This window comes from Lolium rigidum, chromosome 3 (assembly GCF_022539505.1).
Source record: "Lolium rigidum isolate FL_2022 chromosome 3, APGP_CSIRO_Lrig_0.1, whole genome shotgun sequence".
Lineage (NCBI taxonomy): Eukaryota > Viridiplantae > Streptophyta > Magnoliopsida > Poales > Poaceae > Lolium > Lolium rigidum.
In genome coordinates, this window is record NC_061510.1 from 394,672,372 (window position 1) to 394,680,148 (window position 7,777).

Genomic DNA, 7,777 nt, shown 5'->3' on the forward strand with positions numbered 1-7,777 from the left:
TATTCACATCACAGGTTAGATGAATGAGTCTGCTATTCCTTTGGCTGATTCCTTCTTCCTTTTTCATCTAATCACACCATACCACCTTTTCTTCTTCTTAGGGTTCTCTTGAATCTGTTTCAATTGGTGAAATAATACTAAGTTTCCGCAGGAGTGCTATTTGCTTGTTTTTAATTTCTGTATGATATAACATATAGTGTGTTTAGAGTTGTGTAGACAGTAACATATCTAGTGTGTTTCTGTTTACAGACGGATCTTCTCAAACCGAAAGGTAGGATTGAGAAGAAAAGTCCTTATTTGCAGGAGCTACAAGATTGAAGGCAAGATATAAATGATGCTTCGTTGCTTAAAGTCTACTACTATATACTTTTTCCTATAGAACCCAGTTTTCTGTAATGCACGACCTACTTTTTAGCCACTTTAAACATGCATGGGTTAATCTCTTCAACGAGCATGGTTAAGCTAACCCCCCCAATTCTTATTCATGTGCTCTGTCTAATAACACATCTCTGTTGAGCTTTTGCTCTCTATATACATTTCGATACGAGGTATTGTTACAGGATAAAAGTAATTCTTCTTTAAGCCTTCATGTTCAGTTTTAGCCTATTACCTGTGTAGAACCAACTAATATTTAGTTGCTACAAATGATTTTATTTTGTACTCTAATATCTTTTTGCTCTCTATATACATTTCGATACGAGGTATTGTTACAGGATAAAAGTAATTCTTCTTTAAGCCTTTATGTTCAGTTTTAGCCTATTACCTGTGTAGAACCAACTAATATTTAGTTGCTACAAATGATTTTATTTTGTACTCTAATATCTTTCCGAAAGCTTTTGACCTACTGAATTTGTAAGTGCGAATATTAGACGATTTTCTTCACATTATTGCTGCAATTGGATTTTATTTTCGCAATGGGTAATATATCTACTTCCCTGATATAAGGAATATCACTACTTCTGTGTTTAGTCTGTTTATTCTAGATGTGATGGTAGGATGCTGGCATTGGAGGAACAAGCAAGCGAGTGGGGAACAAAGAGCCTTGTTGGTCAGACAAGTAAGATGGAAGCCAGTTAGATGAACCATGTTAGATGAACCTTGTTGTGTATTTTATCTAATGGTTTCAAACCATGTTGTTCATGATGTGGCGATGAACACTGTTGGTCATGGAAGTTAATTAGATGCATGGATTGTGAACTCCTTGAATGTTTCAAAATGTTGGTTTCAAACCTAGATTGCTTGGAAATATTGGTTTTAAGCATTGCTTGATTTCTTGAGTGTGATGTATGCTTGATTGTAGATTGCTTGAATGTTTGCAGGCAGTATAGCAACCTTAAAAATACATAAGAAAATAATCAGCGGCACCAGAATTAAAAGCCTGAAAAAGTAATTGTAGGCATCCTTTAAAAGTGCCGGCAAAAAGTTTAGATGGTATCCCTAGAAAAGTGCCAGTAAAAAGATTTCGTGACATTTTTCGAAAAGTGCCGGCAAAAAGATTCTATGGTATTTTTGGAAAGTGCCAGCAAAAAGATTCCATGGCATCTTTTAAAAGTGCCGGCAATACTAACTAGCGGCATTTTTGAAAGTGCCTTAAAATATAATTAACGGCACTTTTCTAAAACACTTTTCCTAATTTTCAGCTAGCTGAAATGCTAATTCGTCTCAGGTCAGATCGTTGTCCGTTCATTCAGAACGTTGACGCGAATCTTGGCGCTCGCACCTCTCGCTCGTGGGTCGTGGCTCTCGTGGCTCTCCGTTTTCTATCCAGTTTTTTTATACCGTTTTTTGGCCGGTCTGGTTTTTTTCATCCGTGCCCTTTGTCGGTAGCAAATTTCCCCTTCCCATTCATTTCTCTTTATCTCTGGCAGCGGAGAGAGCATTTCTCCGATGGTGTGGCCTCTCCCGACCAGGACCTGGGTGCCCCCGCGGGCGGCGGTGGAATTGGTGAAGGCCACCGGAGCGAGGAACCGGGTGGAGTCCGCTATCTCTCATCCCGTGTTTCGTCGCTGTTTGGAAGTCAGAAGTTTGGGTTTGCGTGGATGCCGAGGAGCTGGGTTCCTCCATGCCGGAGCTTCCAGGGATCGACCGCCATTTCGAGGAGTCGGTAGGAGGCTGGATCGCCGGTGTGATGGGGTATCTTTCTTTTTCGTTGCTCTGCTTTTCTACCTGTCTTTTAGCCTGCTCTATGTGCGCCTTCCCTGTGCAGCCTTCTAATCTACCGCACTAATCTGGTCAATTCTACGTATTTTGTGTTCTTCTCAGGAGGTTAGGTGGCGCAGGGGAATACAAATACATTGATTTGCACCATGATTTGCTAGGTGATTCTCCGTGGCTTGAACCCGCGCTATTTCCCCTCAAATTGTTCTACTAGTGTTTTTGGCTTTTGGGCCACCCTTGATTCAGATCATTACAGGAGTATTTGTTAATTGTGAACATAGAGAGTAGCAGCCATGATATTTTATCTGAGTCAAAACTGAATTCGAATATACTTATAATTTTCCGGTGGACATTTGATCAGAAAAGTTGATTCCCCAACTGCAAGTAGTGTATGTTTTGCACACATGTTTTCATATACTAAGTAGCTGGAAAGAACGCTGGGAAGAACAAACAAGTGAAACCGACCCTTTATATTTTGCAGTACTAGTAGCCATTTGTAACTTTCATTTTCCTGATGACTCTTGTGAGTTATAATCAGTAGAACACATGTTGTAATATGGCTATTGCTTGGTAATGTTTTAGTTTTTGCATGTGCTTTTGTTTGCCCAGTTTTTACATGTTAGTTTATGAATGGTAGTATAATTCTTTTTTACAGTGTTGTTCGATTGGTGGTCAGAGGAGCATTGTTTCTTTTGTTTAGTGCATACGCATTTCGATGCTCAAAGCAGGTGTTGTCATCAAGGGGGTGTTAAAGATGTTTGTCGGCTTCCGTTAATTTGTAATGAAGTTTCTAGTGGTCAATAGATATTTATGCATACACATACTACATGTATGGTGTTTAACATATGATACCTTAACAATATGTAAGGCACGACCACATATTTTTTGGACAGCTTGATTACATGTCACGGCATGCCATGAGCATTTGTTTCTCATTATGATCTTATTATTTTTTCAGTTTTTCATAATGCCTATGGCATATTCAGTGCTTCCAGTTTCTCTGTTCTTTGTCAGGTGATTTCTTTGATGGTTCTTCATTAGTGGGCATGAGCTTTAATTGGTTCTGATATGTGTAGTATCATGCACCCTGTGAGACTGTAAATCAGTACCCGAATTTGCATGCAATTTTAATGTTCATTGCGATGATGTCTTCTCTTTATTTTCTTCTATAATACAATCTAAGGGACTTTCATTTTTTTTCTCAGTTTTTTGTCATTTTCTCATATGTCATAGATTTGTTATCTTCATATTTTTATTTTGGCACAACATCATGTTACTTTGCAGTAGACCTGGAGCAGCAAGTTTGGTCCGCAATGGAAATTGCAGCAGCTCCTAAACCCGCAGCTACCTAGTAAGTGTCACTTGGTTCAGGGATTATGAGTTTACTTTTCTTGATATAATGTTTTTTTCAATCATCAGCCACTATATGTTCGGTTTATTCTTGAATTTGTCCTTTCTATGTTTGTCGCTCATCTTGGAACTTATAGTAGGTGGGTAAACAAGTTTTGATGTAGTTTATCTCAGTTTTCTCTCCTTACTTTGTCCTCATTTTGAAGAGGTAAAATAATGTTGCCATATCATCTGGAGCTTATTTTCTACATGACAGCGGGCATATACTCATACAAATGATTTGTGAACCGCTCAGTTTTCTTAGTTTTGCATTATCTTATTCCAGCTTATTAGCACATTGTTTAAGTTATGTTTTTATCTTTGTATCATCAGTTTCCCGTGAAAAATAAGACTCAGCTTGATGGTTGATGCAAATTTATGGTCTTCCTAATTCAGAAAATATTGGTTCTCCCATGTTCTAATAACTGAGTTTTCAGTTTCATTTCACATATGTTTCTCTCGGCCTATGTAAGTAGACTACACTAAAATATGTTACCATTTTAGGAAGCTGAAAAAGGGAGACAGCTGCAGCAATAATTTTGTTTCTTCATTTTTTCATCATTTTCTCTTCATTATTTCAGCACTTCATTTTATTTCTTTATTTTTCTTCATTTTTTATCTGTTTGTCTCTTTACTTCATCTTTTTTCTTTGTTTATGTTTATTTATTAAGTAATCTTAATTCTCTAATTTACTTCTTCTCATTCATCTTCATTATTCTCAGTCTTCTCATTCATTTTTTTTCTCAGTCCTCAGTTTCTCATTCATTATTTATTCAGTTTATTTATTCACTCTTTCTTAAATCTCTTAATTCATTCTCCATATATTTCTTCATTTATCTCATTATAGCTTCCGAGTCTCACTCTTTTTTCTTAATATTTTTTTGTTTATTTTATCAGTTATATTTGCTCACTCTTTGCTCAGTCTCTTGTCTTTTCGGTATCTCAGTCTTTCAGTTACTTCTTCTCTCTTTCCTCATTTCACATAGTTTGACATATTTCTCTCTCACTTTTTTATGTATATCTTTCTTCGTTCATTTATTTATTTTTTTCTTCTCTCTGTTTTTTTTTCTTTCATTTTCTCAGTTCTTCATTCTCATTATTCTTGGTCATCTTTTTTTTTCCGAGTCTTCATTTTTCTCATATTTCTTTGTCCCTCTTTCTTTATTTTCTCTTCATTACTTCACTCTTTCTTCATTATTTCATCAGTATTTATTTTTTCATTTCCTCTTTCTTTAGTTTCTTAATTAGATGCTTGTCCCTGTATCCTCTTATTACCTCTGCTTCTTTCTTTTCATTATTTGTTCATTCCATTTTTTTCATGTTTTCTCTGTGTCTTTCTCCATCTCTCATTTGTTGTCCACTTATTTTCCATCTCTCATTCTCCGTTTCCTATTTTATATCAGACAACATTCTTTGCTTTCGTAATATGCCTCTAATTTTACATCTCTCTTTCTGTGTCTCTCATTGTCCGCCTTGTCAGTATTCAGTCATTTGCCATGTCAGTATTCAGTTATCCCTGTCTCATTTTGTGTCTCTCATTCTTTGTTCCTCATTTTCTATCTTTCATTAACCGTCTGTCATTTTTAGATCAGCCTATCTCCGTTTATTTAATTTTGGAGTTTCCTCCTTATTTTTCAGTTTCTATGTTTCAATCTCTGTCAATCTTTCCTTTTCTTGGTTCTTCTTTCACTCTTTCTTCAGTTCTTTAATTTCTTTAGATTTCTCTTCATTATTTTCAGTAATTTAATCTTTGTGACTCTTTCTTGTTATCGGTTCTTCTTTCACTCTTCTTTCAGTTTAATATGTCTCTTTCTTCAGTTTATTTCATCCCTGTCTCTTTCTTCATTTTCCATATAATTACCATAGTCTTTCATCATTTGCAATAATTACTTTTAGACAGTCATTCGTACTATAGCATTGAGTACGTAGGTATGGTAGCTTAGTATCTTAGTCTTTATTTTCTTAGTGTTTTTTTTTATTATCTTAGTCCCGCTTAGTAATCTTTTTGTCATCTTCATTTTGCGTTAGTCTCCGATGGTCTCGCTAATTTCTGGCCCCTGCTTCAAATACATATGTCTCCTCTTTTGACCATTTTTCATCGTTGTTGTTGTACTATAGCTGATCTTTGCCATCTGCATCCCCATGGTTAGTAGGCTCCCTGAGTTTTTTGTTGCTATGTTTTGGCTGGTGACGGTACCCCACGATTAACATTTATTATTCTTTTTGTTATTTGTGATTTTGCAGCTCTACAGACGTGCACCTGGACGTCATCAAGATTTTTTAGCCAAGCTACTGCTAGCGTGGGTCATGACATGCGTATTTATCAGTCTTAATTATCACATTAGTATTTTCTCACTTTTACTCACTTCATTCTTATGTATCATTTTTCATTTTAGGGGTACTACGCTGATCCTAGGAAATAACTCAATACAAGCTGATCTTGGGGTATTAGGCTGTGAAAAGGAAAGAGGGAAAAATGTCAAGGAATGCCACCCCCGGTATGTGTCTTGCTCTCCTGCAAGCATAATTATTCTCTGTTATTTTTGCTAATTTGGCGTTTTGACAGACATTGAGATCTATATATCATTTATTGTTATCTCTCTAAATATGCATCACTCATATTCTGTCACTCATTATTCGTCATTCGATTTTCCTAATTAGTTAGGAGCTGGTGTATTAGTTTCTTTCTTCCTAGTTCTTTCTCTGTTAGTCTCATCATGATCACGTGGCAACTATAGCTGGAGAAACTTAAACATGACGTATTTTTATCAGTGTTGCACCAAGCAAGGTGCCATTGTTAGGTCCAACACAATAGCTTACATTCAAGGATATGCACGATGCAGAATGACACCTATGTCAGATACATTGATTAGGAAGTCTACTTACTCTACTCTGTCTAGAATAATGTGTGGCACTTTTACACTGATTGGGAAGTAGACCCTTTTTTATACTAGTCGTGCATGCACTAGTTTTTCACATGCAATCCGTACTTCAATTTTCAGTTTCTCAGTATGTTTCTTAGTGATACTAGCATCCGTTGTAACATTGTAGTTTTAGTCCATGGCAGCCTGGTGATTTTTCTCATGACATAGCCTACTTTTGAATTATCTTCCACCTATTGTCGTACATATGAGAATAAACATGTCTGGCCTAGGGATGTTCCTGTACACCTAATGATGTGGGGGTTTTTCACTACTTGCTAATACCACTGAGCATTTCCTTTGCAGCTCAAGCCAATTTTGGGATAGGTACATGATTGATCAAAAAAGAAGGAAGTTCTGAAAAGTAGTAGGGGGGAGGGGGAAAAGCGGTGACAATGTGACATGCCTGTCCTGAGAGTGTATGAGGTCCAAAGGTCTGCCCAACTGCTTCTGCGTTCCTGATTTTGCCGTAGTTCTCCTCATTCCCATCCATCGTGGATGTGGATCTACCTTGTTTGTGCCTTCTAGTTTTTTTTATCTCTTTTCCACCTCTCTTTTTCTGATTTCCTATGTGGTGCTCGTCGCTGCTGGTACCAGGCGGCTTTGCGTGAGGACTAAGAAGAAGAGAGACATGGTGACGTGGAGGCAGCTGGTAGACCAGGCCAACGAAAACAGAAGGCCCACTTCCATGTTTTATGTGAAGGCCTCAAAAAAGGCTGATGTGGAAATAATGCGCTACTTTTTTTTAGTCCTTACGTACGAAAGCTCAGTTCAATTGATTGTTTGCTGTGGAATGGAAAAAACCAGAAAAAACCGGACTGACCCGAATTTGTTTGACTTTTTTTGTCTGAACTGACTGGAATGAAGTTTTAAGCAGTTTGAAGAGGTAAATGAACACTAATAAAGGGAGGACAAATCTGACTTGAGGCGAATTGCATTTTCATCTAGATGATGGTTAGATATTCCCTTCTAAAAATGCCGGCAAAGACCTACCTCGACTGGAATAATCGCAGCATTTTTTTTTGTGCCTTGAAAAATCTTTGCCGGCACTTTTGGTGCCTTTGCCGGCACTTTTTTGTGCCGGCAATATGGGTACCTGACGCAGTGCATCCAGCGACCGAACCGCACCGCCGTAGAGCCGTCCGGCCGGCGCATGTCATCCTGGTCGTTGTTGATGACACCGGCCCAGCACGGAACTACAGTAGCACTCGCGCACGTACGGAGCCGCATCCATGTCCGCATCTCGCACTGCGCCCGTGCCCCGTCTTTACTCCGCTGCCGGGCTGCCGGCCCTGCCGCGGTCGTTCGCC

General features: G+C 38.0%; 1 long non-coding RNA gene across 4 annotated transcripts; it reads left to right on the forward strand.

Moving 5' to 3' along the window:
• Positions 1-1,849: 1,849 nt before the first annotated feature.
• LOC124700834 lies at positions 1,850-7,358 on the forward strand. Of its 4 annotated transcripts, none has more exons than XR_007001839.1 (7): positions 1,850-2,133; positions 2,263-2,318; positions 3,442-3,508; positions 5,665-5,691; positions 5,791-6,044; positions 6,774-6,901; positions 7,065-7,358. It is a non-coding gene; the product is annotated as an uncharacterized LOC124700834 (long non-coding RNA). The 4 variants fall into 4 exon arrangements; XR_007001838.1 differs by lacking the exon at positions 5,665-5,691 and having other exon boundaries at positions 5,791-5,846; positions 5,943-6,044; XR_007001837.1 differs by lacking the exon at positions 5,665-5,691.
• Positions 7,359-7,777: the final 419 nt, after the last annotated feature.